The sequence below is a fragment of the Falco cherrug genome, chromosome 9 (genome assembly GCF_023634085.1).
Source record: "Falco cherrug isolate bFalChe1 chromosome 9, bFalChe1.pri, whole genome shotgun sequence".
NCBI classification, from domain to species: Eukaryota; Metazoa; Chordata; class Aves; order Falconiformes; family Falconidae; genus Falco; species Falco cherrug.
The window spans coordinates 27,058,143-27,082,089 of NC_073705.1; the positions used below are offsets into that span (position 1 = coordinate 27,058,143).

At 43.3% G+C, this 23,947-nt stretch overlaps 1 protein-coding gene across 1 annotated transcript in view; it reads right to left on the reverse strand.

Annotated features, from left to right (window-relative positions):
• The window catches only part of NEURL1 (neuralized E3 ubiquitin protein ligase 1), a 165,704-nt gene that overhangs the window by 97,038 nt on the left and 44,719 nt on the right, over positions 1-23,947 (reverse strand). The window lies entirely within an intron of this gene.

The following is a 23,947-nucleotide window of genomic DNA, read 5'->3' on the forward strand; positions in this document are numbered from 1 at the left end:
ATAATATACTGAGAAAACCCTGTGGGACAGTACAAGGTAGGAGAGACTGGAAATGACAGAATTCAACATAAGATGTGCCTGGCAATAAAGCATTGCATTGGGCTAAAAGGTGTTTCTAAAATGTAGCTTTTAGATGACACAGAAAACCTCTGCCTGCTCTGGGGCAACATCCCCTGGAATCTGCCAAAAGCCCAGTCCTGAGGGACAGTACCATGCTGTGCATGATGTTGACTACCCTTCCAATGCCTCCAGTCCTCATCTTCATTTATATGCTGAATTAACACTAATAGCTTAGCCTCTCACTGCCATTTCAGACTACCTCTTCAAGCATAAGAATCCTTAGGCCTATCCAAATGTGATGGAAAATTAAGATAAAAGCATCTCACTAGAAGTAATGTTGTAATTTTTAAAAAAACACAAATGAATGCTGATTTATAACACTCACTTAATGAAGCTGACTTTTGCTTTCAGAACAAGCATAAGAACAGGAAAGAAAACTAAAGTTTCTATCTTCAAGCAAAGATTTTCTTTAGTCTCATGTCAATATCTTGATTTTTACTTTGACTGGAGGCACAGCACAACTACAGCAAGGCAGGACCAAGAAATCTGTTATTTCAAGCCCATTTCCCTGGCTATTAAATATTTGGAAACTTCAAACAGTATTATCCCGTGTGATAAGGCACTACAACAACCTTTAGCAACAACAGCAGAGGTTTTTTTTCCACACAGAGCTACAGGGAACACTGGTACATTACTTACACACTTCCTATAGAAGTAGCTCGTTCATACAATTATCTATTGGTAATTGTGGTAACATCTAAACTCTGCACTGAAAAATGAAATTACCAGCTGGAATCGTCAGCATTTTTATGGCATTTTCGCTTTAACATGTGACTGTTGAGCAAACACCACATTTGTTTTCACAATATTCCTGTAGGAAGAGGTGATGCCTCCCTGCCCGAGCCAGAGAAGCATATTTTGAGTTATTATTGTGTTAAAGGAGGACCTTACGAGCAACAGCTTAATTTGCTCTAACAATCTTCATTCAATGCCCTCTGGAAAGAGCACAGGCAGGAGCTCTGTGAACCCAAAGAGGTAAATAAGGTAATCAGAAAACACTGGCACCAGGGAACAAATGAAGGTTAGATAGACAGCTTCCACCCCAGCATGCATGAGCTTGACTTTGTAGTCTTAATAATGTTCCTCAGCATAGAGGTGTAATTTCCAGAGATTTTTCTTAGCAAACACGGTGACAGGACAGAATAGCCTCTGTGTTTCCTATCCCACCCTTTCTGAGAAATGCCTCTCACTTGCATACACTGGTGTTTGTAACCAAGCAAAGGCGCCAGATGTTTGTGATGTAAATATTAGCCCAGCAGAGAAACACCTTTTCATTACCCTGTTGAAAGACCTTCAGAGAGGGTGGTGAAGGGCAACCAGGTCCAAAAGAAACCTTCTGGGCTGGCAAGACAGGCAGGTAGGTCCATGCCACACATCCGTGAGACAACGTCCCCCACCGGCAAGTGCTCACACAACATTTCAACCTAGGCTTGGAAAGGCTCCTGAGGTCGCAGAGGAAAGTCCCTGATCCTCCCCCAGGACTGGCTCCTCATGCACCTCTTCTCTTACCTGCCTCCTGCTACCAGGCCACCCTATAGGAAATGGGATTTATTTACAAAACTTTCCCTTTACAGGGCTGCTTTTGCAAGCTTTCTTACATTAGACTTCAAGGAACCAAAGGAGCTGGAAGTCAAAAGGGCAAAGTCCAAGGGCAAAACACACAGCAAGGGTGAATTTTCCCAACCAGGCAAGATGGATCTTGCAGGTGTAGATGCAAAACAAATAATGTAAACACCTCTTACATGAGTTGCCCTTTCCCACTCCCTCTGTTCATCTGATGCTCAGCCTTATCTGGTCTTGTGATGCCCCTCACCAGATGCTGCTGTCTTGTACTTCCCTGTCCTAGACTATTTGTGTTTTATCTGAAATTTACCCTTTCTCCCTTGCTACAACTTTTAACTCCTTTCTTCTGTTACTCAACTTAAAAGACATTTTGCATGTAACTCAGTCTCACAAAAGTACCATAAAGATCTCGAGCCAGATGCAGTAGCCTAAGAGCAGCTATTACTGGAATGAGAAAAGAGTTTTAGTCCTCAGGAAACCAGGATATAGTCAGCACAAAAAGTCAGAGCTTTACCTTCACAAAATGCCACTTGGTTTGGACCTACTTTATCAAAGCATAAAGCAGATGAACACAAAATGCAAATACCGTATTGACTAGAGCAATAGTTACGTTCCCTTCTAACCACCCCTCCATCCAACATTCCCATTTCCAGGAGAAGGAATCAGAAAGCAGTAGGACACAAGCTTCATAAAATTACCAAATGCAGAAAAACGTCTTTATGCCTAGGATCTTAACCATGCTAATATACTCATCACTACAGCATCTAGACTGAGTGTCTCTGACCTACCACAGCTTCTTCTGATTTGCTGCAAACTTGTGCAAACCAAAACAAAGCTGCCTCTGCCATTGCGCTCTCTTCCTCCCATATACCATGCCTCAAATCCAAAGGTCTTTTTCACTTCTCTTTCCTCCCTCCCCCATTCTTTGTCTCAGCATCCTCTTCTGTGCCGCCCACACACTTGGAGAGCAGAGAGCAGACCAATCTGGCAGGCTCAAATAACAACAAAAAAACAAAAGAAAAGGAAAAAAGAAGTTGTTTTCTGGCCTAGAAGACTCCTCAGTATTTTTATCTGGAGGGAGCAATCAAATCTCTTTTCCTTTCACCAGGAACCAAAGGGAATGGCAATGGCTCCCAAAGTCTCACATTCTCACAAATCCACCCCAACAAAAACAAGGGGGAAAGGCTGGCATTTCTTCCCGACACACAGGCACCTTTGAAGAGGAACATTATGTTTATTTTCAACCGTGCCTTCTTCCAGCACCAAGCACCAGTTAAAAATATCCATTTTTACAAGGTGGGGGTTGATTAGCCATTTTTCTTGTTTGCTTTTCTTAAAAAGGGCCGAGGACAAACTCTGCTGCCCGGAGGCTGGTTAACCAGCCAGGCAGCTCTTGGCACTGCAGGGGCTGCTGGGCTGGCTGGGCGTGCGCCCACACATGTGGCACAAGAAGGGGGTTTGGGAGGGCACAGACCTCCACGTGCAGCACCCACCCCTGCGGTGCCGACACAGCACTGGCAGCATTTACCAGGTCCCACTCCTGCAATCTCATCAGCATACGCAAAAAATCCACTCTGGCATAAAGCATCTAATGACATTAATGGCACACAGCACAGTGATACGGTCCAGGCATGTGGAAATAATCACGGGCCCAGAACCTAAGATGACTGATTTTTTCCCCATTCAACATATGTTTTACTTAGATGTCTGCTTCTTCCCACCCTTCCCTCTCTCGGTCTCCCAAACTATTATTTGGATTTGGTGGAACACAGGAAAACGCCTTTAATAGAGGAAGATGATAGGTTAAATCACACCTATCTGAGAAACAAAAAACGGTTAACGTAGATATAAACAAGAAATTTAGTAAATTCACATATTGCTAATAAGAGGCAGAATCTGACCCCAGCACAACTGGACGCTGAGCAGATAAAATACACCTGAACCCTGCTCAGCGCGAGGGCCTAAAAATAACGTTTGTGATTCCTACACAGAATCAGAACCAAAGAAGTTGAGTTTCAATGAAGTATAAACATGGTTTATTAGGAGCAACATGTATGTTCCACAGGATGACTCAGAAACTCTAAGCCAACCTGTGCAGCTTTTTGCTTTCTTAAGGTGACCCATGCTGATTTTTACCCCAGACTGGTAAAAATCAGCAACCACACCATTTACATCAGCCCAGAACATCTCTCCCTCCCTATCAGGTCATCTTAACTCAGCTATTGTTAAACTGTCCTGGAGATGTTTTATCTGCCCAAAAGCATTTTCACCTGTGCACCTGCACGATGATGACTTTTGTCACTTTAGCTTTTTGTAGCCACATAGACAAAATGCCCATCTTAACAGCTTTATCAACACAAGTCATAGCAACAGAGACTTCATATTGCAGATATGGTCTTTAACCAGGCTACACCAGGTATCCAGCTAGACACTCTGTTGAACCAGCTAGACTGCTCTGTTGAAAGCAAATTTTCATGTCTCTTTCTGGAAGTGGATCAGCCACCACACTCTCTGCCAATGTTTCTGCCCTATTAGGGCAGAAGCGGACATTGCCACGCAACTCCTCCTGCCTTGTAACTTCCAAATTACCAAAGCTTTGGTGTCAGCAGTGTGGTCTTGCCCATAGGAGACTGTTGCTCTTCCCTGGGGAATGCCCATTTGACTCTCACCCAGCCTTGACCTCCAAGAAGAAAACACAGATGGTTGATGCTCAGCGCTCTCCAACTTCAACCAGATCTTCATCAAATTGCACTGTGACTCACTTTAATTCCCATACAATGTACTCAGTCCACTGACATTTCCAAGACCGCATTCAAGGTCTGACCATGGTCTCACTCCCACTTCAGAGACTATTTCCCCTGCAGCTGCAGAGTGTGTTTAGAGGACAGGAGACAAGAATGTTTTTCATTAATATGGAAACAGCTTAGAAGTATAAATCTTTTTCTGTCCATCTAGATTAGGATAGGAGCATTAAACATGGACATGAAAAGATTTACACCTCTGCATGTTCAGTGTCAGCAGGACAGGTCTGCACATAACATGGTCACGATATTATTTCGGATGATGGCCCTTTTAACAGTTAGAAGTCTATGCAAGATCCATGCCTTGGGAGTTTGTGACTTTCCCAGATGAAAGCTTTTTGCTTCAAGACAAACCCCAGTACCACCTGTCGAGGCAGAGGTTTATTTAAGAGACTATGTATGAGATGTGGGCAACCCATACCACAGTGACCCTAGCAACTCCCTTACAAACTGGCTGCTCTTGCTGAGGAGGGCAGGGAGCAGTCTGTCCCTGGATGCTCAGAAACCAGAGTTTCCTTGCTGGTCATTCATTCTGGATATTGTTCAAGCAAACCTAATCAGTAGTACGTACCTCTTTCTCCACAACCTACTGTACACTGCTGACAGCATTTAGCTATCCGCTGCTTTGCAAGTCTGTGGAAACACCAAACAGTCTGACCTCAAAACTCAGGTGACACAGAAAAGCATCTTTATTCAACACCTTATTTCAACTTCTAGCAAACAAAAGCAGTGTCTCTATCATGTAGCTGGGCTGGACACTTATCTGGGTAAGACCACAGTCTAAGCCAATACTTGTCAGGATTTAGACAACTTGAGCTGAGGAAGGAGACTTGGAAGATGCTGAAATTTAAATGGGAGAGCTGTGTAAAGACATGCAAATATTTAAAGGAGATGGGCACAACAAAGAGGAAAGACAGTTTTGCTGGCTCATGAAAACGAAACATACCCAGGGCTTAATCTGCCACCACTGAAATCAGTAAGAATTTTGCCAGGGAAGCAAAACAAAAGCAGAAATGGAAACAACATTTGACATTTGCTGTTAGACTCATACAGATTGCTGTAGTTAATAGCCTATGAGACGGATAAATAATATACCATAGGTAGCGGATGCTTTTAAACTTCCATTTTCACAGTATGAGGTTGTCATGATCTGGAGAGTTTTGAAGCTTGTAAAGGCTGCTGAGTCATATTTAGAAAGAGATTTTCCATTTGGACAGTCATGCTAAATCTTTAAGACACCAAACAAAAGAACATGTGACAGGAAAAAAAGAGAAGAATACAACACAGAGATTAAGATGCATGCTCAGGAACAGAAAAAAAATTGGATAAAATTTGTTGTAAATAATTTATTACTTAAGTAGCCCTCATAAACTTAAGTCCTTGGAATGTAAAAGGCAAAATATTTCTGTAAATTATTAATGTTTGGGAACTGATCACATAAGCTTCAGAGGCCAACTCCTTATGCAGTATAAATGAAAGTATATGGCCTTCTGTCTTTAAGATCATGAGATGGCCGCTGAGCAGTCACTACGGAAAGCATGGTATTCAGAAATTAGTATCTCTCTGGGCACATATAATGAAGATAAGGCAGAACAGAGAAACAGGACTTGGACTATCACATAAAACCCCAAGGATACCCAGTGGATTAGTCATGCAGGCAGCAGACCTGCACTAGGAGACAGCAGAAGAATGGCATGAGGAACTGGAGAGCAACATACACAGCAGCCCAAAAGCAAGAAGAGGAACAAGAAATAAAAGAAGAAATAAAGGCGGTGGGAGGGATGACACATTTCAGAATGCTCTCAGCTCCCATCATGTTGGCAAAAAAGGAGGCCATATTTTGTAAGGAGCTCAGCAAGAGGGGCACAGCTCCTTTTTCCAGCCAGACTTGCAAATATTAAACCCTTGACAGCAAGGCAGATGCTTGGAAATGTGGCCCTCTATGTCCCACTTCCACCACTTTAAAAAGTGAAGATTTTGCTCAATGTATTTCATGTGCACAGATTCATATGGTGCGAAGCTTTGTGCATTTTTATTTTAATACAACCTGAGTGTGAGTTAGTCTGTACCTCATGTGGGTTTTTCCAGCCTTTCGCATCTCATGGCTGGTAGCAATGGAAGTCTGTCTGGCACATGCACAGACCAGGCTCCAGGACACTGAAAGTGTCAGAAGCATCACTCCAAGGGCTGCAGTTCTGCAGATGCATTGGAAACACCTAATGACTGCAGAAGAAAAGCACCTGTAGAAATCCTCATATCTCTCACCATCAGGTGTTTTAGCAGCCCCAAGAGACAAGAATATACTCAGCAGTGTGCTAGTCATTAAATACACCTATTTTTTCAGTATTTATAGTTCGATTTAAAAGCCTTTCAAAACTGAGAATCGCAAGGCTGTACATTGGTTGACATCCTTAAAAATTACCTGCTATATCTCTGCTGATATTTCACTTCCCAGGGGGTTTAGCTGAAGCTAGAGGCCAGACAGGCACCACTTGCACTTAGCCTGGAGGCTGACCCAAACATTACCAGGTAGTGGTAACCTCATGGCAAAAGGCTGCACTGCTGAGACATGAAGAAATCACCCTGTGCCCAGCACAAACTCAGCATATCACATGGGCAAACGAAGCTCCAGTCCCAGCCAGAGCATGGAGTCTGCCCTGCAGCTCCTCACCTGGGCATCTGCAGGAGGGAGGCAGCTGCTGACCAGTCCCTGCTGATCGCAGGGACAACCCATTCCCCAGCCAGGAGGAGGAAGACAAGCTTCACAATGAAGAAAATATTTCCTAAGATTCCCATAGTAAACACAGATACTGAGAGATCAGGATAGGAGGAAAGATGTGTCACATATTTCCCCCCGAAAGTCACTTGTTTGGATGCTCCCAGTAAAATGTCACCAGAGGGCCTTTATCCACATGGTGTTCACACCATCAGAGCAAAGCCCCTACAGAGTCATCAAGACTGAATGGACAAAAACCCCTAGTTACATAATTACACTGCTCATTTGTCCACAACCGAATGATCAAAATTCCCGTTTGACAGACCCATACTGCTACTCACACGCTGTCCTTGCAGGTGCCCCTATAGACTGGCCAAGGTCTTCAAGGCTGCAGGTTCTTCAGCCAGATCATCTCCCACTAACCCCAAACAATTAACCTTTGGGGAAGTAGTGGCCGCCACAACTAGATCCAAGTCTAGCATGTCAGTGCAGTCAAATCTGGGGTTATGTCCCATTCTGGGAACTGTGTCTCTCAGAGACATTTACACAATTTACAGCCCTCAAAATGCAACAGGCTCTGATATCATCATTTTCTAAATACTGTCTGCTTAGCAGATGTTTTGTGTGTGCATACTATCCCTCAAGCTTCTGCCATCTGTTTTTTACCTAGTAAGTCAGGTGTTCGTGCTTTTTAGTCCAAAGAATAAAAAGAGGAGGTTTTGTCTTCAAAAAAAATAAAATGTGGGGGTTCTTCAGTTATTCTCTACACTTTCAAAATCTTGTTAGAAATTTCTGAAAAAAAAAATTTGGAGCAGTAAGTGGAACAATTCCCTTTCAGTCACATATGAAAAATTACAGAGGGTGAATTGGCAGCATGCACAATGGAGCCTGACACCACCTGGCTTTCTTCCCCCTTTTTAAATAAGCAAAGAGTAATATGAAGAGGCACCACAGAGACAGACAGCTCTGACATCAGGCAAGGTGTGGAGGAGGACGAGTAATGATGGATGAATACTGACATCTAAATGTGGTCAGCAAGAGCCAGGGATGTCACAGATGGGTCAGATCCAGAGTCCTTTGAGGACCTCAGACTGCCACCCCTGACCAGCAGCAGGTCAGACCCCAGACGATATAGAAGAGGCAACCAGCGCCAGGTGCACAGAACCAGGACCACAGCACTCCAGAGCTGCCCGCTCCTCTGCCCCTCTTCCCACAAGGGACACAAGCCAAGCAGCAAACAACATTTTAATGGACCATCACTGGTGATAGACCAGCTGTGACACTTGGCAAGTTCCTCATTTCCAGCTCCAGAGAAATGGCAATCATTGCAAATCTCATGTGGTTTAAGTTCAGCAACTTTCCCGATTACTGTTTGTGTACAGGCAGCTTCCCTGCTGGAGCTAGTCCTTTTGCTATTTCTTCAATTCAAATAGTATTTATAGCATTCAATTAAAAAAAAAATGTTTTAAACTGACTTCAAAGTTAAAAGATGCAAAAATCAAACAGCATGAATGCCTCTCCTCGTTGCCCAAGCCTTACAACACGGTCACAATTATCACAGCTCTCCCTCAACCAGACCTTAGATGTTTGCAATGCTCTGAAACACTAATGGCAAATATAAACCCATACATGGAATTAAGTTGTATTCACCACTGATAAATGCACAGACAAGCAAAACTATGCTAATGGGAATGTTTGCAGAAAGTATATTTCCCATCCCAAATCAGACAGCTGCAGTCACTCAGTTAAGTAGAGGTACTATCATGAAGATCCATCACATGCCAGGGAGGTGAGCAGTGAATGAAAACTCATTATTAACAGAGGTCAGAAGCAATTAATTGTTCAACCAGGAGCAGACAAACTTTAGATAAGACACACACATGTAAACATCCCAGATTTACCAAAGGCAATTAAGAAACAGGACAACTCAAACTGTTCACTGCACACAGTGCACCCGGTCAGAGGTGCCGTTGCAGCCCCCAGGGACCCTTCCCATAGTTCCCAGGCCACCTTCTACAGGTAACTTTCTGTGCAGCCACCACCATCCTGGGCTTCTCTGCTCATGCCCTCAGCAAAGTGGCAATTTCAAGGGTCATTTTTCTTGCCTGTGGTGTGAGGATCTGGAAATGGAACTGGATCAAAAGCAAAACCTCTTTTCTCAGAGGTCACCCACACAGCAACTTTAGTCAGCACATGCTATCTGCAGCATCTAGAAGGACTCTGAAGGATGACTGACTGTCAACAGCAATAAAACCTTGAAAAAAACCACAGCTGTAACCCCTGGTAAGAGTTAGAGTGTTTGCTCCATGCCCAGTCCACAGAGGATCACATGTCCGCAGCACCCTCTTAAACTGCCGCTCATTCATTTCACTGCGTTTATACCACCAGCTGTTGGCAAAACATGACTAATGCACTTTCTTGCTTTGAAGGTCTGTCTTTTATAGGACAGAGCCTGTTCTGGTGGTTGCCAGTCAGACCAAAGCTGTGGTTGGAGACCAGGATCTCACCAATCATTCATTGCTCCTCCCTCCATGGGCATGCAGAGTCACCCCCCATTCCCGCCTTCCTCCTGTCCCCAAACCAGCCGCTGCTCACTCCTCTGCATCTGTAAGGGTAGGACAGAGATGTACAAAGTCGTCCCTACCACTGCTGTATCCAAATGGAAACCATGGAAAAGCCATGGAGAGAAGGGCTTTCCCCTCCAAACAGGATGGGTAGCAGTGGGACAGCAACCACTGCCACAGCACTTGCTGCTCCTTACACATTCCCTCTTCTCTCCAAGTTGACTGCCTTTTCCTATTTGTGGAGCAGAGCACTGTTTGCTAAGGAAACTAAAAGCATCTCTAAATTGTTGTGTTATTCAGGGTGGGTGTAAGTTACACTGCTTACTGCCACAGTCCACTCTGTGCTCGTAGGCAGCACTCTGCCACGGCTCAATAGATAAGTAATAGCAAAACAGATCCCTCACATTCAGTTGCCCATCAATAAAGGGAGATTGCTGTAAACTGCACCACAGCATCTCCCAAGGGCCCTTCCCTGTCAGAGACGCTTGGAAGGACAACACACAGATAAAAGTTTTCCTGGCTAAAAATGGTAAGAGCAGCAAATTATTCTGCTCAGATCACAAGCAATTGGTTCGCTCTCTGTGAGCACAACAACTTTGCAACTCCACTGGTTCCCTTGCAAAATGCAAGGAAGTCTTCCAGGTGCCACAAGCCAGGAAGATTTGAGGGGGATCATTAGGGAAAAGAAAAAAATCAGAAGAAAAAAGAAGGTGCAACACAAATCTGTTTCCATCCAACTTGCAGACACTACAGCTGCCGCTGTAATTACGTGCGGATGAAGTGAACAGGTAGTGGTATCCAAGACAACTCTTCATCTCACCTCTGTCCCCCATCCCTAGAAGGTTTATAGAAAAATCACAAGTTATATGACTTCTCCCACAGAAACAGAAAAGGGGCCACACAAACCACTGACTTGTGGGAAATGGCACAAGGGTGAGCAAGGAGAGGAAAGGTTGTTCAGAAGTCCCCATAATCCTTGTGTTAAGCCAGGGACACAGGGAGCTTCCAAAATACAGCATGAAAGGGTGGGATATTTATGGGAAGAACATAGAGACACAAGTAGCTACTGTACGTGCAATGCATTTGGTGTACAGGGGCAAAACGTGCAACTCTGGTATGTAAGCATAAAGATTGAGTAGGCATTAGCATGATTAACAGCCTGCCTTCCACTGTCAGCATTGCTGCAGCCTGACACCTCAGATGTTTGGAAGGAGCCTGAGAGGCAGCAAGCTTTCACCATGAAGACTGCCAGGCAGGGGGGAGCATCTGCAAGCAGAAACCACAGGAAATATCCGGTTGCCTAAGTGGAGGATGCAGGAAGTCCAGCAGAATGACATCTCCTACTCTCAGCACTGCCCAGCCCAGTGAGATTCCATCTAGCCTGAGCATCTCTCATGTGGTCTAGTTCAGGTTTTCTAAATACACACTAGCATAAAACCACATGAGCAATTCTTGTTTTGAACAGTCCCTGGATGACACTGTAAGACAGCAACACAGGATGCTGAGCCTGCTTCCAGACGCACACCCTGGGCTTGGGTCCTTCCTCCCTGCAAACAGGGTAGGGAGTTTAGTGACATTGTTCATAAACAGATCTGCCTGGAGGTGATAAAAACAGACAAGCTGGGCACAGCCTCTCCTTCCTTCTATTGCCTGTAAGAAGTGGTGGGGGAAACTAAGTGACTACAGAAATAGCGGGGGAAAATTTGGGGTTGAGGGGAGGCCGTAGAGTGATGCCCTGGTGCATCCAAGACCAGCCTGTCCTTGCGCATTGAATACTGCAGGTGCCAAATCCTGCCAAGCAGTGCATTTAGACCAGGGGTCCTCAAACTACGGCCCACAGGCCAGATACGCCCCCCCAGGGTCCTCAATCTGGCCCCCGGTATTTACAGACCCCCCACCTCACCCCCACAGGGGGCTGGGGGGGGCGGAAACCAAGCAGCCACAGATGACTGCCTGCCACTTTATCTGCACGCCGGCCCCCTGTTTAAAAAGTTTGAGGACCCCTGATTTAGATGAAATGTTTAAAAGCTCATTGCAGAAAAAAAAAAAAAAAGAAGAAGGAAAAGAAAAAAAAACACAAACACAAAGAGCATTTTTCCTTTGCTTTTAAAGTGAGTGAGTTCAGTGGCTGATCTCAAGGATGTTACTCCCTATACCTCTGCATTGGGTACCTCCTCACAGATAGCCCCCGAGGTCCAGGACCTTCATTTGGGAAATGAGTAGTGAGAAGCTAGAGGGGCAGAACAGAGAGATACGGCACCGATGGAAAACACCTGCCCTATTTCTACAATGAGAATAGACCTAGGCCATCCTCTGAACCATGAGCTATTTCTCACACTTTCATACAGCTGAGAACATGTGCCAGAGAGAAAAACAGCCCTATGTTTTGTTAAATCCCACAGGTGCTAAATGTTTTACAGCTTAAGAGACCAAGGTACTTAGTACCTTACAAATACAATACATGCTTCCACAGCTGGAAGTAATGAAGACAAAAATCTACAGTTATAGCATGAAACATACAGCTTCAGTTTAGCTTTGTCCTAAATTCTGTTCACTATTGCTTACAGCATCTACCTTAAGACAAGCAAGGCTGCAGAAGAAAAACTAGATATAAATATATGAGACTATCTGATCCCGCCCAAGCAGAATGTGAATTTTCCTACATGATATCAGTCCTTCAAAGCCTTCAGGATACCTGCACATCTATCATGTGATCTGAGACCCCAAGCAGGACATGAGCAATAAACTTCTTCAAAGAGATTCTACTAGTAAGCTGTAAAACACTCCCTAAAGGTGGGACCATGAACAGCATTGGTTTTTCATCATCCTAAAGGCTTTTAGCAGTCTGGATGATACAGAATGGCTTGCTGTGGTTTCCAGCTGAGTTTTGAACTTTAAGATAGGAGTATGAAATCTGGCATTGCTGGTTGTGCTGCTGGAAAACCCCCGACAATCACCAGGCCCATTTGTAATGGGGATAATCAAAGAGAATTCAAGAAGTGTTTAACCTCTAGGTCAGGAATCTAAACTGCCCATTGGATTTTGAACTTAAGTTGGCATTAATCAAAAAAGTTTCAGAGCATTCTATTTAAAAATCCTTTAACCCATCAGATCATTGAGATTTCACTTTTACTTTTCCTGTGTCCTGTATCAGCACCTTTCTTCAGCAGGGAAAACTGAAAGAAAAAGGGGGAAAAAAAACCCTCCAAACTTAAAAAACCCAACAGAAACCAAAAGGCAAAACTTAGGTAACATGCCATAAACCAGAAAAGACAATAGGATGGCCAGCCCTTCCGCAAGCTATCTTTAACACAAGTCTGCTGGGACATCTTGCAGCAAAGCACAGCAGACACCTTGACTTTGCTTTAGACTAACAGACCTTTCTGGAATTTTTATCACCTCATTTCAGCAGCAGCTTGCACAAATGGTCTTCAGCATTCAATTAGTTCCCATTTCAGAATTAGGAAAATATATTCCCAGTGCTGTCACAGAGAAAAAGCAAGAGGTAGGTGCTCGCCCAGACTCCCGGCTGCTCTGGACGCACCAGTCCCCTGACATATCTTCAAGCCAATGATTTTTAAAGTTGCCCATTGTCAATGTGACACAGGAGCAGGGCAGGAGTATTATTCCATAAGAACAAAACCCACCATCTCCAATCAGATCAAGGTGCCCTCCACTTCAGAGATGACTTGCCCATTTTAACAAAGGGATCCCATTAAGTTGCTTTCCCCAAGCCCACCAGACTACACGCCGGCATGAACGTGGAGGGCGAGGCAGTGAACACTACTGCTTTGTGCTGTTATAAAAATGTCTGGTAACAACAGTGGCTAAAAAGGCTGAGAATTTAAATGACTTAGTATCTAAGTGAATTCACTGGAAATACATTCAATTTTTTTTCCTAGTATATAGCCTGAAGATATGCAGAGACTGGAAAGTGCATTCAAGATGCTGAATCTGATGCTGCTGTCTATTTACGTCAGTATAATTTCTGAATCAAAATATTGAGGCAAATGGTCTTCCCCAGGGAGCAGATGCTTGAATGCAGTGATGGGGACCAATCTAAGAAATGTTTTCATTATGTCAAGGCTTCAGCCACCTCTAGCAGAGTTGAGTTGTGATTCACAGAAAGGAGATGACTCCACCAGAGACAAGGATGAAAAATTAATTCCCTCTTCACCAACAGTGGACTGGTGGAATTTGGGAGATGCTGCCTCACCCAGCAAGCCAGTATCTGTTATTTTTAAAAGCAGCAATAATGTCCTTCAAGCCAGTTGCATACAAAAGACAAAGTCTCTGCAGATCTCCCGCACAAAGGACTAGTTTTCTCTTGTATTTGTTCCAGATTAGGTTTGCAAATGCTTCCCTATTTCCTAACAGGGAAACAGAATGTGTGAATGACTTGAGGGACCAAGACAACAACACCAGGTTCACTGGATGCTGCAAGACCTGAGGATTTTCCATTTGCTTCTTACAAGTTCACTGCTTCTGCATCTAAAAAATTATTATTGTAGTATTTACATATCAGCGACATCTCGGATCAAAGCAGGACGAAGGCATCATTTCGCCAGGCCCTGTATGTAGTTACAGGTAGACAATCCCTATCCCTTTGGATCCAGCTCTACAGCTGAAGCCGCGTTACGGGACAACGCTGGTCCACAAGACCTGACCCTTCCCAGAGCGTGCACAGGCACACCTAAGCTCTGCAATGGTTTGCTGCCACTGCGTGTCAGGCAATGTTTTGGGTTACACTGTGCAAACAGCTTTACATTGTTACCTTGCACAGGTAAAGAGACCACGGCAGCCTATCAACTTAACTGCAACAGTAGGCAGGTTCCGAAGTAGATTTAAGAACTGTTGTTTTAAGAACCATTTTCCCTTCCCCTTTTGTGATCTAGTTTTTAGCAAGATCTGAAACCATGACTCAAAAGCGCTGGGTTCTATTTCCAGTGCTGGCAATGGTTTTCTGACCTTGAGTGTCTGTTTCTAGTTTCTAAATTTACAAAATAGAGATAATAAATTTCCTCCACTTTGGACAGATTTGGAGATCTTCAAATGACAATTGCTTGATAAAAGATTATAAGTTTCTGCCAGCGTACTACTTAATAGATGGCCTCTTAGACAGCAAAGCAGCAGGCAGAGTAAGCAATGCCTAAGCAAGTCATACACCCTCTTCACCCAAGAACAAAGAACTTATCTTCTAGATGAAGTTCAGAGGGCCCTGGGCAAGAGGGAAAGGACTGCTTTATCTATTCCAGCCTTTTCTACTCTGAAGTTTTGACAAGTGGGGATCCATCCATCAGTAAATATTTTGTTGAGAGGTATTGATTGCTAGTGTGTTATTACTGATGTTCTAGCTCAGCACAGCCCTCGTTTTCTCCACTGACGTTCTGAAATCAAGACAGCAAACAGTTTGCCAGTAAGTTGTCTCTGCAACCAAGTCTTCACCACTTTTTAACAACACTGAGTTAACTGCTGTATGTACGGCAGAATGAAGTCTGTCCTTTTGCCATAAATGAAAGGGGTCTGTAAACTGAAACTGGACACAAGGCTTAAATTACATGTAAATTCTCACCAAGGTTATAAAAGGGCCACTTGAATATGAAACAGAGATAGTGAACAAATCCTGGAATAAGCTTTTAAAGAGAGAGGAATCCAGGCCAAATGGAAACACACTAAGTATAATTTATAATGAGCAATGTGTAAAAAGCTATCCAAATCATGGAGCTCAAAATGAGAATAAACAGTGATCTTCCAATAGGGACAAGTACAGATAAGCTAAGTATCTGCTAAAAGGCTGACCTCTGAGTAACCCTTGTTGAATCAGTTGGTAACACCCAAAGTCATCACTACATTTCCCTACTGACCAAAAAGGACTGTAGCAAAAATAGTGCGTACTTCAATATGACTAGCCTGAAATTCAGTACCTGTATCATGCACAACAGAAATGATTGCTGCTGTGCAGTAAATTATATAAAAAACAGACATGCAATCCACTTCTGCCTATGATGAGCACAGCTGATCCTGCAAGATAACCGATTTGCCCAGCAAGATGGAACAATGCCTGCAGCCACCGAACTACTGCAATAAAGAACAAACAAATGAACAAAACCAGCAGAGCCTCGCCCTGAGCACACATCATGTATTCACCCCAATCTTGACATCCTGACCTGCACAGGCATCAGCAGAGGTCAGCACTATCACTTTGAAATGTGAAGTGCATTGGGTGTAAACATGTGGAAGAGTGATGCTCATAACAGAAAGCAATAGGAAATGCCTCTTCAAAGCATTTTTATACACCTCAAAGTGTTTTTACAGTTGTTAAGGCTCTTTGACAGACCACTTCACCAGTAATGGGTAGAAATCAAAATCAAGTGCGAAGCAATATAGATATCACATGGAAGAGTGCAAGCAGGCTCTCACAGCACAGTTAGACAGCAGTGGAGAGAGCAGCCAAGGTGACTGGAGAAACACAGTCCCCAGGTAGAGTTAGGAGCCCCCAAGCAGGGAGTAAATTGTTCAACCATCATGTTTATTTTCAGAGTGATGACTGCCTTTCAGTAGCTATTCGGTTTCAGAGGACACAGGTCCTGTGTCCTTAGCCTAGGACATGTTTACTTCTTAACTAGGTAGACCCTTAGAATATAGTCATAAAGTAACAACTTTGACATGGAAATCTTTCCCCCTGCCCAAATCTTCTCCAGACCTCACAAGGGGAATGGGAACCATCATCCAGCACTTCATACCTTCCCTGAGGTGAGTCAAGTATTCACTGAGTGTTGATGACCACATCTGGCCAGCAAGCAGTCATTATCCCCACCGTGGAAATGAGGAAATGCGCAAACATACTAGAAACGTGACCATGTGTCATGCTGGCAGTGACTGCCTCTCACCAAAGACAGCAGTCAACACTGCAGAGAAGGAACCATCCAGGGCAATAGGGCTCTTGCTGTGCCCTGTAACTCCACAGTGCTTTTTCCCAAGTCTTCTGGCAGAAAACAAAAGGTGAGCCCTAGATGGCTGAAGACACATGAGGTCACACAACTGCCCATTGCAATCACTATGCATAGCAGCAGAAATTGGCCAGCTCAACAAGTATCTCAAGCGTCTCTTGCCAGGTACTTGAGTTTCCAGCAGAGATGCTGCAGTTTCTTCCAAAAATGTTGCCTTCTTAAACAAACTGGACAGATTGTTGTGGAGATGCTAAGAGAATGTCAATCTGCTAAATGTCAGAAAGATTTTGACTAAACTAGGAAGAAAAATAGTCAGGAATTGCAGCTACATAATTAGCAACAAATCTTTAATTCTACATGTTTGGATAGGGAGGCTGATTTAGAATCAATTGCTGAAGTGGAGCAGCCAAAAGGACAGATTCAGATCTTCTTTACATCAGTGGAAATGCGGAGTAGCTCCACTGAAGCCAAAAAAGTACGTAATGCTGCAACAGTTCCATGCCTTACAGCCTGTTAAAAGCTAATTTGATGCAAACACTGACTTAATTTTTTTTCTTAATTATCTTTTTACCTATTCATGAAAAGCACCCAAGCCCAGGAAGACTGAAGCTCCTCAAAGGTGGTAGCTGAGCCACGAACAGGTCCTGGGCTGACCAAACTTCAAGTTAACTGCTTGTTTCAACACCTGAAAGCTCAGACCCCAGACTCCTTCATGCAGTCTCTTGCAAACAATAATTTCATTGAGGAAAGATACTGAACAGAGAAAAATACCTTCAGAGGGCAGTTTGTTCCTACTTGAATGACTGGAGCTGGACTTGCATGGTAGACACTGGACTTCCAGCAGACTGCTAGGACACAGTTAAGAAGGAAGCTCTTTTGAAATGCAAAAGTTTATTTAAATTCAAAAAAGAGCAAGCAAATCACAATCTGTACCTGAAAGCTGTTTTGTGAATTGATACCTTTTACATTTTACACATTATTCATGTATAATCTGTCGAAAAGAGTGAGTAGCTGACCAGCACCAAGATGTTGAACATCTTCCAGCCCAGAAATGCTTCCAGCATTCCAGCAGCTTCATCAGTCACAAGGACTAAGCGAGGGTGGTGCATGTCACCACAGAAAAGCTGTTGTGCTTAATTGGACTAAAATGTTCTCCTCCCCCTTGAAGTTGTTACTACCAACAACCCTAGACACTGCCATCACCACCTCTTACAAAGGAAGCACGGCCAGAAATTTTTGCCTCCTTTCGCATGTCAGGAAGGGTCTTTTTGGAACACATGAGCAAGAGTTGTGAAGGAATTAAAAATAAACCAGAAAACTTGGAAATAAAGATAATACCAGTTGTTTTGGACACACAAAAATATTTTACAGAATCATACTGCATACAGACTCAGACCCTTTCATAATCTCCTCTTGATGACTTTAACGTGGTAGTCTTGGATGCATCTGTGGGAGAGTTGCCCAACTAAAAACCTCAGGACTGCACCCTCCAAAATTATCTTCACCAAAATCCAGAGAACTTAACAGCCTTGATGTGCTCCCACAGTGTATTTTGTGTCATTCCAAAGATGAATTTTGGCTTACCAAAATTATTTGGCTAGTTAAAGCAAGGACAAAAATAGTGGTGTCTACCAAACTGAAAGGAAAACAACAATCTCAAAGTCATTTGTCTTTACAGTAATTTCAGTATTATGCTACAAATATGAAGGTGGCACATAGCATTCATACAGGGTCTTCATCACTCCTTGTGGCACTAAGTAAGAGAGGAAAGTTCATGATGCAGATTTTGGTGGCTGAGTATGGTGCAAGGAGATGGGGGAAGGAAAAGGGTACTGAGGGGCACCGAAGAGGGCAGCAATGGGAGGGAGCTTGGGTTTTGACTTCTGATGAGGGTATATTTTATTAAGCATGAAATAATGGACAACAACACTTTCTAAAAGGTCACTGGCTTGTACAAGAAATATCAACTAAGGCAAGTGGGAGAAATGTCCCAGTTTCCAAGTCTTTGTTTCAGACTGTTTACAGAGTTGGGGTCCCTTCCATATTCCAGGACAGAATATTTTGTCCTGGCTCTCATAGGAAGTCTGTGACATAGCAGGGAAATGATGGCAGGTGTCAGACCACCATTCCATGTCCTGACCACTCTCTTTCACCACACTACACACAATCCAACCACGTGAAAAAATTGTCCTCTACATTTGCACAGGCCAGACATCAGTGAAAGGAGTGGTTTTCCCTAGAGAAAGGCAGAAGGAGCTGAAAAATATTCCTCATGGCAGCTCAGCTCACACCATTATGCTTTTTCCATACAATCTCATTCATCCCTCAGCTCATGCTGCCATCCCTTTTTATTTTTGCCCAGTATTTTACCACCCTCTTACGTAACTAACTGCTAGGAAGGGCAATTAGCATTTCCGAAACAGACTCTGAGGACCTAAAAACACACAAGACCATTTAGCTGTAGTCAGCAAAAGGTCTCACCATACCATGATGCTGGCTGTTACCCAGGGCTCTTCCTGCACACCTGGCAGCTCGCCTGTTTTTACGGTGGTTTTTCAGCAGCAGCACAGAGTTTCCTTGGAGCAAAGCAGCTTACGAAGCCAGTGACAGAAGCTGAGGCCACCTGGCCCAGAGCTGCGCCTAATGTCACAAAAGGGATTTTACCCGGGCTATCCTTAAGAGGATTAGGGAATCATCTGCTTGCAGAAAACAACAGTCACATCTGCTGCTCCAGCGCAAGTCGCTCTTATCTGCTCTCACGAAGCTCATTCTCGCTCTGTCCTGATGACTTCTCATATTACTGGATCCTGCCACATAACACAGATGCTCACAAAGGACAGGGGTTTGGATACAGGTGGAGGGTGAGTACCAGATCAGGTGTATTCAGAATGCTCGGCAATTAGCTTCATCCATCACACAACACTTCAAGCAGCACCACCCAGAGCAAATAAACAAACAGGCCTAATTTTCAAGTGGCTGGATATTCATGCCAGGCTGGATATCACTAAGCAGTCAAACTCCTGAGGCTTCAGAGAGGATTTAAGGGGGTTGTGGTGGGTTCAAAATTTGTGAAAATTTGACCAATTATTTAGCAGTTTAAATGAGTTAAACCTTAAAGCTATTTTCCCAATACATTTCTTGTATCAAAGACAGAAAAAACTTCATTGTGTCAGACATACAGAGGTATGAAAAGGTACCATACTGGTCCATCTAAAAGGAAGAAGAGAGGAAAACAAATTCACTAAGGCAAGACCTAAAACCTGCCTACTTTTCATAGCTTCTTGAACACCAAAATACATGCAGACCAGCCACCTTGATTTTTCTGCTTTTCCATTGGCCAGAGATAAGATCAGCAAGGTGTCTAATCACTTTTATAGATTTTACAAATAGGGGCTTTTTCACTTCTTAGAGTTTATAACTAGAGTTGTAATTTAGATTTCAGCTAGGCTTTGCAAAAGAAATCCAGGATTGCCCATTTGACTCCTAAGCAAATCAATCTTAATCCTATAATATAATACTCTTCCGAAGGATTGAGCACCCTTTCACCCCCGAGGTGGTCCCATCAGGACAGGATCAAACCACTCTTGCTTGTCCCAGTCATGCCACTGCAGTACACCTGCACATGGAGTAGCAATGGACCTTCTCTGCCAGGACTCAGCCTGTGATTGTCGGTAGAATGGGCCTGGATGTACACGGCATGCAGGGATGGATGTGAGGAAGCAGGGACAGGACAAACTGCAGCACACATAGGGCACAAGGCATGGTGAGGAGCTGGGACTTGTGGATGTTGTCCGACTTGTTACTAAAACCTCCCATGAACGGGTTTCTCCTGCAGTAACCAGTCCTAGTGCTTATCTACCCTTACCTCTAGAAGTTTTTTCCAAAATGCTTGACTAAAACATCCCACCAATGTTGGTTGCCCCTTCATCTGCTGCTGAAGGACAGGCGATTGCTCTGCGCTTTCTCACAGCCGTCTCCAAGGAAGACTTCACCTCCATTCACCTCCTCAAAGGAACTTAATCCACTACTTTCTAGAGTTTTCTCATTGGAAACAGCTCCCTCTGCCTCATCATTCTTGTTCATCTCCTTTGGGCTCTGTGAAGTGTTTCCACATCTTTCTTGAATCATGCTGCCCAAAACTGGACGTGTAATGCCAGCTCAACCCCTGTCACTGAGGGGAACAACTGTCCCAGCCCAGCTCTGGGGCTTCTGCCAATTCTCCTGGGAATAAAATTCTATTCTTTTGCAGCAGAATTAAACCACTTCTCACTGAACGTGCCTCCTCCCCCACTGCACTAATATTTGTCTGCACCCATGAATTCTTCTGTCCCAGAACAGCATTGTGCTGTTGTCTCTATGGAGTCACATCTGCCACTTCCAAATTACTTCTGAAACTTTATCATCAAGATAATTATCAGTTTCTAGTGAGTAAAGCGCTTCCAGGTCTGGCCCACTGGTATTACACTTACCTTTCTACAGATTTCACTCAAAGAAATTACTCCCTTCAAAACAACTATATGAACTTAAGCCCGCCCCAGATATTAAGCTACTAAAAAACCCACACAGGTAGGTATTTTTCAGATAATCTTATTTCCAAACATAGTTATTGATACAGTTGTTAATTATCAGTTTTTAAGGTCACCTAAAAAAAACAGTTTCCTAAAAAATCATCTCACTGAAATCTCCAGCAGTCATAACTCGTGTCTTTGCTCCAGAGCTCAGCTGCTCAGGGTGAGATCAGCATCACAGGTAGAGGGGTGCTGCAGGCATGTGATCGATTGAGGGGTTTTTCTTGGGCCAATTCATTGCTTTTAAAATTATTTATTGCATCTCAAATAAGAACAAAGATTCCTTTAATGTCACTCTTGACACCAATTCTAAAGGCTGCTCTTAACTGCTTTCCTAGATAACCACTAATGAAAAAGCAGCAGCCTCTTGGACTGGAGGGAGTCCAGGATCTCAGCAAAGTTTCATAAAGGAATTAGGAATTGCTATGCTAGGTTAAGTCATTGATCCAGTTAAAGGATTGAAGACGTGAGCATATAACCAGTTACTTAACTAATTACCCCCCAGCAAGTGAGCCACATTAATTTGTGATGTCCAAGCTCTCAGCCTGCTGAAACATGCAGTAAAATGCAATAGCTTCCCTCATCACAGAGGTGGATCTATTCCTGAGGGAAGGTCTGTTACAGCAACATTCATTCCAGAAGCATCACCACATCAACAGCCTGCCCCCAAATGGCATCTTAATTATTACACAAATGATAATCAATACCAACAGATAGTGAGAAATAGGCTCCTTCACCAAATAACTTGAATATTTCAAGGCTCTCCAAGAGAAGAGGCAAAACAAAGGAGCTTACTGGCTATTTCTCCTTAGCGGCTATTTCAGAGCTACCCTGATGTTGCGAGTTGCAGTGCTGAGTTTTTTGCACTCCTGGTGCAGTAGCGAGGAAAGCACAAGCCGAGTGCTTGGCTCCTCAAATCCTCAGTGAGGATCTCAGATGCTGTCAGCTTGGAAAGTCATGTGGTGAGAAGATAAAGCAAATACTTTTACAGAAGAGGTTCCAGTAAGGACAACAAGGAGGATCCCACTGGGGATGGGTGCCTGCCTGGCAGCTGCTTTGGGAACCCAGAGTCATAGCAGCGAGTGCCTGACCCAGCAATGCCATCAGCAATGAGCTCCTGTCCACATCTCGCAAGACCCAAGTGTTTAATTGAAGCTTAGCTGTAATTTGAACATTCACCTTCTCAGATCTCCAGTAAGGGGAGAAATGCCACATCAGATCTCATCTTCACACAGAAAGAGGAGTTAAAGAATAAAAATAGTAGCAGCCAGGTGCTCTAGTTTCTCAACTCCATTGCATTTGGCATGTGAAATATAGTAAGTTCAAAACAGTAATTAGAGAATAATGCATATGATAAAAAGACCCAACTCACGAAAATGAAAGCAATTACAAGCAAAATTAGAAAAGAGAACTAATGGAAAAATATGACTGATGATGGAGATATTTTACTAGATGTCAGAAAAGTGACAATTACAGAAAAAAAGTCTGCTCAGAAAAAAAGACTTGTTTCATAAAATAAACTAAATCGGCTAAAATTCAAAATCATGAAAAAGTGGGTGAAAAGAATTTGATAGAATTGTTAAATAATCTAATAGGAATTTTTTAAAAGGTGATGGAGAATAGTGCACATTCCATCAGTCAAGTCCTTTAATAGATGTAAGTAGCTGAGCTGACAGGAAGAAACCAGCAGCTGTGAGGATATTCACAATGGTTTCCAGTAATTACACTCTACAGAACAGATGCCTCTGTGTTTGGGAGGAAAAGCCAAGGTATCCATAGGATCACTTGATGGACAGATGTACATCCAGTAACCCAAAGAGGGCCACAGCACGCTAAGTGAAATGAGAGAACTCACTAATTAGGAAATGTAATCGCTAGGAAGAATTAATAAATAAACAAGAGGCACTGGGAAGGCTGGCAAAAGACAGCTGAGGGAGAGCAGACTCCAAAGATACAAACTTGGTACATCCTGAAAAAAATACCTCCTAATAAATTCCATGGGGAAGGAAAACCTGCCTGTTTGAAGAATATTAACAAACACTAATGAAAAGTAAATTTGATAGAGGTGTGAAAGAGGCCAGCATGAAAAACTAAGTCATTGCAGAAGAATGGGATAATTATACGATGGTTTGGATGATTACAGTCTCCGTGATCATGTATGATACATGATGATTACACCTGAAATACTATATGCTCAATACAGCAATTTCCAGTGCAGTCCATTCTTTCTAGTGGAAGATCTGTAAGAATATTTCTTTAATAAGCAGAATTCTTGCTGAAGTCAACTGAGGCAGGCTAAATCTGTATCACCCAGCTAGCACTCTCCCACCCAAGATAAAAGTCCTGTTGGGTCACACATTATATTTCAGATTCCACAGCCCCAGGATTAAAGACAGGTATTTTCCAACATGGTGAATATTTTAGCTTTTCACTGGTCTTTGCTCTTGATAATCACGGAAACACTTGTTAGAAAACAGCATTGCTACAGTTTGAATTCACCAGCCATTAAGCTGAAGCACCATTCTCTGGCTGCACTCTTAACTGCCATGCAGAAAACATTTCAGGGTGCAGATTCAAATATTAACAGCCTTTTAAAGCGTATTCAAACAGTAAAACATTTACAAGCAAGCAATGATTTTAAAGTGTATTACACAACATTAAAAAA